Raw genomic sequence first — 11178 nt, 5'->3', positions numbered from 1 at the left:
AACATGGTATGACTGTGGATATCAGAGAGAACCGGTTTTCTCTTTTTATCATGTGGGTTCTGGGTACTAAACTCAAGTTGTCAAGCACCATTATCTACTGAACTATTTCATACAGTTTATGCCTGAGAAACATTAAAACCAATCAAAATCTACACTAGTAATGTGGAATAGCAGCCTAAAATTAAAGATAAAGGAGTATTTCCTGGGCAACAGATATGAGAGAGATTCCTCATAGAATCCTAAAGTGAAAAACCATGAGTATATATATTATGAAACAAACACAGAAGAAGACACACTCAGATCACTACAATACTTCATGAAAATATGATAATCACTGGAGTTGTAAAATAAACTGAAGTGGATACTCATCAAAGATAGTGGTAAAACATGAGTGGATGTCTGGATGGAAGGAAGGAATCAAAGACATTTGTAGAACAGATGAGATTTGACTTTGGTCTTGAATAGTATTTGATAAAATGTGGCATATTCTGTATCCTATACTTTTACTGAGTATCATTGGTGCAAATTTTCTTTTGAGAAATGCTGCTTAGAGAATATTCTGCTTAGACATAGTTTTAGATAGCACTAAAACTAGCATGAAAACACTTTAGTGTTATATTCTGTAATAAACATGACTCCAGTTCATCAGATGGCTAAGGAATCAAGAGAGTCACATACTACATTATGAAACTTCACAGCAGTTTGTAAATACAAAAAATTACAAGCATATCTCAGAATGCCTATTGTACTGATATAATGAAGGTAGCACTGGTGGGTAAAAAGACTTGACTTTTATTTTGTTTTTATTAAGCATATCTTGCCAAAAAGAAAAGTGAGCACTTTTTGTCATATATGTCACATATATGTCTTCAGAGTTATTTTTATTTTTCAAAATTCATTCAACATGGACTTGATTTTCTTATTACTTTAGGAGTTGCTATATTTGAGAGTAACATACCTAATACAAGTCAAGTAAAATACTTCAGTGGCTTTGGTAATTTCAACAAAATTGAATGGAGTTAGGCCAATGCAATTTATACCATTACTATTATACATTATTATTTTCTGCTATATTCTTGAAATAATCATGGAAACAAGAAATTATGAACACAGAAATCAGGGAAGAAAAATTAAGCATTTGTTTTACTCTCCTAAGAAATAGGGGGAAATGGCTTGAGAATTATTCCTCTCTCAAACAATTATAGCACTACAAGTACAAAAGATTCAAAGTATTATAATTTTATATATTTACAACTTCTCATGCTATGATAAAAGCTAAATGTGAACCATATCTATTGAATGAATTAATAAGTGTGCAAATAATGGATTGAAATATGAACACTTCAACATGTATCTATACTTAATAGTTTAATGGCTATTTTCAAATATAATGAATGTATTTCCAAATACAAGAAAATGGTTGGGCAGAGGAACTTTCTGGCCCTAAAACTAGCATGAAAACACTTCAGTTCTATATTCTATAATAAACATGACTCCAGTTCCTTAGATGGCTAAGAATCAAGAGAGTCAAATATTACATTATGGAAATTGCAGAAAATGCTAACTATAAAATCTCAGTGTTAAGGGAGGAAATTGCAGTACTCCAATGTTAACTATTCAAGTGTCAAAGTACTTAAAGTGTAAATACCATTAATATACTTCATTACTTTCTGTTTTTTGTTTTGTTCTGACACTGGGGTTTCAGCATGTAACCCTGGTTTGGAACGTACTGTGTAGACCAGGCAGGCTGACATCTAACTCACAGCAGTCAGCCTAGATCTGCTTCCCAGGTGCTGGAAACAAATGTGTAGGCCATCATTCCTTGATTATTGCTTTTGTGAAAAAGAGAGATGAGGATATTAGGGAATAAGGATAGTTTGAGAAATGGGTTTAACTAGAAAATAGTAATGTTAGTAAGTCACAATAAATGTCAGTAGATATGGAATTTTAAAAGGAAAACAAGGTCTTTATTTTTTTTGAAAAAGTAGGCTGAACAGATGCCTCAGTATGCAAGAGTACTTGCTATGAAAGCACGAGAACTTAATTTGAATCCCCACCATCCATGAAACACCATAGGCATGCATACAAACTGTACTTGTGTTGGCTGGCAGATACAGACTGGTTATAAACACTACAGGGCTAACTTGACAAACTCAACTGTGAGTTCAGTTCAGTGAGAAACCCTGTCTTATTTCAATAAAATGGTAGAAGACCCACCATCTCTCTCTCTAGCTTCTGTACGTGGAGCATGGATGCATACATCTGCAGATCCTCATGAATGCATTGCCTACCACCATAAAATAAACAAAAAAACAATAGCAAAGAAAAATGACCCCTTTCACATTTTGGTCTTATATGAAAGATAAAGTGGAAGGGTTATGTGGCATCATCTGTTTATATTTTGTTAATTTCAAAATTGTTTTCTACTTTTAGTTGGTTTGGAATATATCAATAATTAATAATATCAAAAGTTGTTGGCTTAAGAAATCCAGTAAAACATGGATCTCTTCTTCTCCCATACTAAAAATATGTAACAGACACAAACAAAATTGATCTACTGTGCAACAAATAATGTGCCTCTTGCCATTGTTTTGTTTTGTTTTTCTGTTAATGTAGTTTAATTTCTTAAGTTGGTATCAAAGAAGATATTCTTGGTGGGTAAATTTGGACTTTCCATTTATAGTTAAAGTATTGACAATTTTTCGGAAAACACTATTGTAGCAAAAATGGATGGACAGCATAAAAGTAGTCTTTAATATATTAGAGTTACTGGATTGGGTATCTCATTGCCATATTAACATGTTACTATTCAAGAATAAATAGGGCATAGGATAGTTGCAATGCCCGGTTTACAGAGTAATAGAATGTATTTGACATTCAAAATGTGTTTATTTGTTGATAACCAGTTGTAAGTAGACTACCACAGGTTGATTGGATATTTCCTTGTAACCATTTTGACTTTGATTATACTGTTCATGCTTTAAAACATTTTAGATTTCTGTAATTTAAGAAGCTTGCATGACATGTGAAATATATTCAGATTTAAAATTTTTTATTTATACAGTATAATAGCACTTACTGTAAACTGGGGATGGTCAAGTAGGTAAAAAAGAAAGTTGGCATTTTTATTGATTATGGTTTTCTGCAATGTCTCCTTTTGTTGCAAAGAGAAGTTTCTTTGATGAGGAGAGTTATGCTCACCTGTGGGCATAAGGATAAATGTAGTTCCAGATTATAATGACTTAGTAAAGTGGCAGCTCTAAGTTCTTCAAGATCCATGTCTTTAACATCCCTGGGTTGCTGGCTAGATTTCTAGTACCAGGCCTGATATCACTCTTTCTGAGCAGGTCTTAAGTCCAATTAGAGAGCTGCTGGCTATTGTCAAGGTACATGTACCAATATCGAACCCTTATGGTTATCATGCCATGCGGATCATTGTTGTTGCTTATAAGCATCATAGCTGGAAGGAATGGTTGGTTGATCTTCTCATATGAAAGCTTGCAGACTTGTACAGTCCAGCCCTAATGTATAAACTTACCGCACAACTCTTGTACTTAAGGCTTAAGATCATTGTGGAAGAGGAGGTAGAAAGATGTTAAGAACCAGAACAGGGAGTTTGCTCCTGAAAATGTCAGAAGTGTTACCCATAAAATCTTACCAATATGGTTGCATAAATAAGATATGAACAAAGATGACACAAATAGACCTGCTAAGGTGGAAGGTGGGAAACTCATGGGACCTCAACCCTACACAGAGTGACAGGCAACTAAGAAGTTCTGAGAGTGAGAGAAAGAGTCTTCCCCAGGGAAGGGCATGCTAATTTGTTATACAATACCAAAGTGTCAGTACTGAAAACATACATACAAGTAACAGTATACAGACAGACTAAACAGGCTATTGTAATATCTATTTATGTAAAAAAAAAACCCCTCATTTATATAGTAGAATAGAGAACAGTGGATAGGTAATTTTTGCTATATATATTTTATACATACAGCAATATATATTGTTTTAAACAATGAAAAGGAGAACTTGAATTTGAAAGAGCGTGAGGAGGGATATATGGAATGGCTAGGATGGAGGAAAGGGAAGGCGGATATGATATAACTATATTATAATCTCAAATAATAATTTAACAAGAAGGATAGTATTATAGCTTGAGTGGACACACAAGAAAGGCAATACCTAGAACTATGTGAGTTGAAAAGTATTTACAATATATCTGATATGTTAGTAATCTATTGATTTATTTTGTTGTCTTCAAGTTTGCAGTTAGAGGGAAATAGTAGTATTCACTTACATGGGCTGAATTGAGAACTGACTACTTGCTAAAAGGTTTTTTGTATATTGTTCAAATGCATATAAAATATTAACATTTGTAAGAACATAAAATAAATATGAACTGCAGTCCAAGCTCCTGACTACAATATTATGAGTTATTGATAAGAGTAATTAAAGCAAGCCAAAAACAAGCAAGAAAATCCACAACAAACTAATGAAGAAAGGGGCCTTTGTTTTGTTCCCAGAATATTTTGGTTTATTTTTTTTTTGACACAGTTATTTTTTCATTGAAAAGTTTTATAGTAAAAAAGTTTCCCTCCACAATTCTCCCATATTGTCTCTACTTCCTTACCCTCTCAACTTTATGTTTTTTCATTTTCAAAAAAAAAAAAAGAAAAAAATACCTTCAAGAAACAAAATCAACAACAAAAAACAAGAAACAAACAAAAACCCCACAAAATGAAAATAAAAACAAACAAGCAAAAGATCAACAAGATAAAAAGGATAAACAAAGCAAAAATGAAATTAAAAGCTCTAAATACTATTGGGTTTGTTTTATGTTGACCAACTAAATTCTCCTGGGCATGGTTCCTGCCCTGGAGTGTGGTTTACATAGCCAGTGAAACTCTTTTGGAGAAAACTGATATCTTTTTCCCTCTGGTCAGTGTATATCAACTAAAGATCTTTAGGGGTGGGACCTTGTGTTCACTCTCCCCAAGCCCAGTACTCAAACCTTATTTGGGTTGAACCTACTTAGGCCTTAGGCATGCTGCCAGTCTTTATATGGGTTTATATATTCTGTAGGGTCTGAGATTCTGTTTCTTTAGAGTCATCCATTATCTCTGGCTATTGCAATCTTCCATTCCTTCTTCCACACAGACACCTGAGCCTTGAAGAGAGAGGTTTGATGAAGAACTGAGTGCTCCAATGTTTCTCACTCTTTGAATATTGTCCAGTGTGGGTCTCTGGGCCAGTTATCATCTACTGCAAAAATAAGATTCCTTGATGTGGACTGAATGAGGCCCTGACCTATGGGTTTAGCTGTATGTCACTAGCAGTTATTTTATTGCTGTGTTCCTTTTGCAGAACAGTATGATAAGTTTGCTGCTAGGCTCATGGTGTATTTAGTCTTAGGTTCTTGGCCACATTAATAGTGAGGTTATAGGTTTCGTGCCATAGTATGGTCCTTTAATCTAATTTTAAAATGGGATATGATTAATCCCATATCATCTATGCCATTGTTCCTCCATATATCTTCAGTCAGGTTGTTGCTGTATGTCACAGGGTTTATAGACTGGTGATATTGATGATTACCTTATTCATGCAGTAAAATGCAGAGAACCTTCTAGTACCATGACTCTAGTCAGCAAGGGTGACTCTTCTAGTTAGACACAACATTGACTTTTCCATGTTGCGTGACTCAACAAGAAATAACCAATTTTTGGAACTGGAGGTTTTACTTGGTGGCATAAGACATCTACTTGATTAATTCTTTCCCCTATTATTTGATGACTTCATTTTCTCTTCTAAAAGAGTTCAGTTTAACGATGTCATAGCGCCAGGAGCTGATCTTGTGCTACAGCACTCTATACCCAAATACCTCCAGGAGAGAGCTGCTCTCCCAGGTGTGCTGACAAGCCTGTAAGCACAGGTGAGACACCACTTCTGCTCCAAGAGACCTTCCTAGAAACCTCAGGACACAAGAACCAAGGAAAAGCCTGAGATAGGATCCTTCCAGTTTTTGTCTGCTCCAGGACTTGAGATCCCGTGCCACAGCTCTCTATATGCAAATTTCTCCTGGAGAGAACTGGTCTCCCAGGAGTACTGACACACAGGCTTGCAGGAGGGACAAGCCACAGTCAGAGACAACAAGACCAGATAACACCAGAGATAACCACATGGTGAGCAGAAAGGGAAGAACATAAGCAACAGAAACCAAGGCTACTTGGCATCATCAGAAACCAGTTCTCCCACCACAGCAAGCCTTTGATACTCCAACACATCAGAAAAGCAAGACTTTGATTTAAAGTCACATCTCATAATAATGATAGGGGACTTTAAGAAGGACATAAATAACTCCCTTAAAAAAAATACAGGAGAACACAGGTAAACAGGTAGAAGCACTTAAAGAGGAAACACAAAAATCCCTTAAAGAATTACAGGAAAACACAACCAAACTGGTTAAGGAATTGAACAAAACCTTCCAGGATCTAAAAATGGAAATAGAAACAATAAAGAAATCGCAAAGGAACAACCTTGAGATAGTAAACCTAGGAAAGAGAACAGAAGTCATAAATGCAACCATCACCAACAGAATCCAAGAGATAGAAGAGAGAATCTCAGGTGTAGAAGATATCATAGAAAACACTGACACAACAGTCAAAGAAGATGCAAATGGAAACAAGCTTGTAACCCAAAAATCCGGGAAATCCTGGACACAATGAGAAGACCAAACCTAAGGTATTAAAGAGAGTAAAGATTCCAAACTTAAAGCACCAGTAAATATCTTCAACAAAATTATGGAAGAAAACTTCCCTAACCTGAAGAAAGAGATGCCCATAAACATACAAGAGGCCTACAGAACTCCAAATAGATTGGACCAGAAAAGAAATTACTCCCATCACATAATAGATAAAATACAAAATGTGCAAAACAAAGAAAGAATATTAAAAGCAGTAAGGGGAAAAGGTCAAGTAATATATAAAGGCAGACCTATCAGAATTATACCAGACTTCTCACCAGAGATAATGAAAGCTAGAACCTGGGCAGATGTAATAGAGATCCGAAGAGAACACAAATGTCAGCCCAGGCTACTATGCCCAGCAAAACTCTAAATTACCATTGATGCAGAAGCCAAGATATTCCATGACAACCAAATTTACACAATATCTTTCTACAAATCCAGCACTACAAAGAATAACAAATGAAAAACACCAACACAAGGAGGGAAACTACACCCTAGAAAAAGCAAGAAAGTAATTTTCTTTCAACTAACCTGAAAGAAGATAGGCACACAACCATAAAAATAGCATCAAAAATAGCAGGAAGCAACAATCACTATTCCTTAATATCTCTTAACATCAGTGGACTCAATTCCTCAATAAAAAACATAGACTAATAGACTGGATACGTTTATGGGACTCACCATTTTGCTGCATGCAGGGAACGCACCTCAGGGTCAAAGGCAGACACTACCTCACAGTAAAGGGCTGTAAAACAATTTTCCAAGCAAATGGTCCCAAGAATCAAGCTGGAGTAGCCATTCTAATATTGAATAAAATTGACTTTCAACAAAACGTTATCAAAAAGGATAGGAAGAACACTTCATATTCATCAAATGAAAAATCTACCAAGAACTCCCAATTCTGAACATCTATGCTCCAAATGCAAGGGCACCCACATTCATAAAAGAAACATTACTAAAGCTCAAAGCACACATTACACCTCATACAATAATAGTGGGAGACTTCAACACCCCACTTATGGAAACACAAACTAAACAAAGACACATTGAAACTAAGAAGTTATGGACCAAATGGATTTAACAGATATCTATAGAACATTTTATCCTAAAATAAAAGAATATACCTTCTTCTCAGCACTTCTTCTCAATTAGTGTCTCCAAAATTGACCATATACTCAGTCACAAAACAGGCCTCAACAGATATAAGACTGAAATAATTCCATGCATCCTATCAGATCACCATGGACTAAGGCTGGTCTTCAATGGCAACAAAAACAACAGAAAGCCTGCATACACATGGAAGCTGAACAATGCCCTACTCAGTGATAACTTGGTCAAGGAAGAAATAAAGAAAGGAATTAAAGACTTTTTAGAGTTTAATGAAAATGAAGGCACAACATACCCAAACTTATGGGACACAAAGAAAGCAGTACTAAGAGGAAAACTCAGCTCTGAGTGTCTCCAAAAAGGAACTGGAGAGCGCATACACTACCAGTTTAACAGCACACCTGAAAGCTTTAGAGCAAGAAGCCAAATACAGCAAAGAGGAATAGATGTCAGGAAATAATCAAACTCAGGGCTTAAATCAATCAAGTAGAAACAAAAATATCTATACAAAGAATCAACAAAACCAGGAGCTGGTTCTTTGAGAAAATCACCGGGATAGATGAACCCTTAGCCAGACTAACCAAAGGGCACAGAGACAGTATCCAAATTAACAATATCAGAAATGAAAATGGAAATATAACAACAGAAACTGAGAAAATTATAAAAATCATCATATGCTATTACAAAAACCTATATGCAACAAAACTTGAAAATCTGGATGAAATGTACAATTTTCTGGACAGATACAAAATACATAAGTTATATCAGGATCAGATAAACAATCTAAATAGTCCTATAACCCCTAAAGAAATAGAAGCAACCATTAAAAGTCTCAACAAAAAATATCCCAGGACCAGATGGGTTGACTGCAGAATTCTTTCAGACCTTCATAGAAGACCTAATACCAACACTCTTCAAACTATTCCACAAAATAGAAACAGAAAGAACATTTCCTAATTCATTCTATGAAGCCACGGTTAAACTGTGTATTCTCCCTTGGAGGTCATATGATTTCTGTCTAATCAGGAACTTGTCACAATTTCCTTCCAAAGAGGACTTCATTGGAGACTTTTTCTATTTCTACCATGTTTAATGTTCCAAATAGATTTAAAAAACTGGTTGAGTGCATATTATTTTTAGCTTCAGAAGATATCATATATATTTAAATTTCATTTAACTATTATAAATTATTTTGATGACTTAGAATAGTCCATACTTAGTTGCATATTTTAAAATAAATTTTATTAGTTTAATAAAAAAGAATCAGTGTATCAGGCCTTATCTTGAGGTACTTCATACATTTGTAGTTAGGTTTTATGAAGGATGACAGATGTGACTATTGGACTTTCTTCTACATGCATGCATCCACTTTGACCAAAATTATTTATTAAACATTCTGTCTTTTATTTTGGCATATATTTTCAATTTCTTTAGAAAAAGGTTCTCATATTTCGTGGACTAATGTCTGAGTGTTTAACTCAGACATAAGTTGGTTATGCTGATCAGTGTCTTTGTAGCAATCACCTTTCTACACTACCAAACATTCACCCACCTTATGTAAGGTGATTGATTATTTTTCTGTCTATTCACAGGTATTCTGAGAAGTTAGGCTCTTATGAGAAACTGTATTATTGACAAGTATACCCTGTTGCTTCGCTTGAATCTGAAGGCCCCTGAGGAAGACAGGCAAATTACATGTCACACACATACCTACATTTCTTGATAGGTGGGGTGATATGCTCAGAGCTTTGAGTCCTCATCCTGTGACTCATGTGTATGGCAGGGGTCATGTGACATTACAAGTGGGAAGCTGCTTGCAAGGAAAAGTGCCCAGTTTAGAGGCTTTGATTACTCTCTGGCCACTAGTCACCTCATGTTTATGAGCTAACTCTGACATAGAATGGAACATCTATATGTGCACTGTATACTAGATGAAACATTGTTTAGGTGAAAACACACTCAAGGTTTTGTGCAACACCATGCTGTTTTTCTTACTACAGTTATATAGTACAATTAGAGATTAGATACAAGATGCCCCAGCAGATTCTTATTATTCAGGATTGTTTCAGATGTCCTAGAGATTTAATGTTTTCCTGTGGAACTGAGGAATATTTATTGAATTTCTGCGAAGAACTGTGTTAGAGTTTGAATGTGAATTGCATTTAATCTGTAGATTGTCCGTGATGGAATGGCCATTTTCACTGTTTATCCTGCCAATTCATGAATATGGGAGAGATTTTTATATTTTCCTTAACTGCTTTCTTCAATTAAAATATTAGCTTAGTTAGAATTATGCCAAGATATGTTTTTGAGACTTAAAGGTACTGTTTCCTTGATTTATTTCTTTTTTTAATTGAATATCATCTTCATTTACATTGCCAATGGTAAAACCTTTCCCGATATCCCCCTCCCCTAAGACCCCCAACCCCTCCCCCTCTTTCTTCCCCCTGCCTCCATGTATATGCCTCTCCACCCAACACACTCCCTTCTCCCCATCTCCTTTGTTCGGGCCTCTGTTGAGCCTTTACCTGACCAAGGACCATTCCTCTCACTGATGTCCAACAAGGCCTTTCTCTACCACATTTTTGGCTGGAAACATGTGTGCCCCTTGGTTGATGGTTCAGTCCCTGGGAGTCTTGGGGCATCTGGGTGGCCAAAATCATTGTTCTTCCCATGGGGCTGTAAACCCCTTCAGCTCCTCTGGACCATCCTTTAGCTCCTCCATTGCAGACCCCATGCCCAGTCCAATAGTCCAAATTCTGCCTCTGTATTTGTAAGGCTCTGGTAGGGCTCCTCTGGAGACAATCATGGCATGCACCTTTTGGTATACACTTCTTGTCATCCATAGTAGTGTCTGGGTTTGTTGACTGAATATAGGATGAATCTCCAGGTAGGGCAGTCTCTGGATGGCCTTTACTTCAGTCTCTGCTCCACACACAGTCTCCCTTATTGCTCCTGTGACTATTTTGTTCCCTTTCTTAGAGGAGCTGAAGCACCCTCACTTAAGTCCTCCTTCTTCTTGAGCTGGGTTAATTGTAACTTGTATATTTTGAGCTTTTGGACTAACATCCACTTTTTAGTGAGTGCATACCATGTGTGTTCTTTTGTGATTGGGTTGCCTCGCTCAGGATGACACTTTCTAGTTCCATCCATTTGCCTAAGAATTTTATGAATTCATTGCTTTTAATAGCTGAATAGTACTCCATTGTGTATACATACCATAGTTTCTGTATCCATTCCTCTGTTGAGGGACATCTGGGTTCTTTCCATCTTTGGGCTATTATAAATAAGACAGCTATGAAGATAGTGGAGCATGTGTCTTTATT

General features: G+C 36.0%; 2 protein-coding genes across 3 annotated transcripts in view; both read left to right on the top strand.

Annotated features, from left to right (window-relative positions):
• LOC127663731 (protocadherin alpha-4) overlaps window positions 1-11178 on the top strand; it is a 213887-nt gene that overhangs the window by 115108 nt on the left and 87601 nt on the right. The gene's annotated exons all lie outside the window — the stretch shown is intronic.
• Window positions 1-11178, top strand: part of Pcdhac1 (protocadherin alpha subfamily C, 1) — a 56939-nt gene that overhangs the window by 2676 nt on the left and 43085 nt on the right. The gene's annotated exons all lie outside the window — the stretch shown is intronic.

Source organism: Apodemus sylvaticus, chromosome 13, assembly GCF_947179515.1.
Source record: "Apodemus sylvaticus chromosome 13, mApoSyl1.1, whole genome shotgun sequence".
In the NCBI taxonomy this organism is placed as follows: Eukaryota; Metazoa; Chordata; class Mammalia; order Rodentia; family Muridae; genus Apodemus; species Apodemus sylvaticus.
Note: the sequence above shows the minus strand (reverse complement) of the source record. Positions and strands in the feature narration are given on the sequence as shown.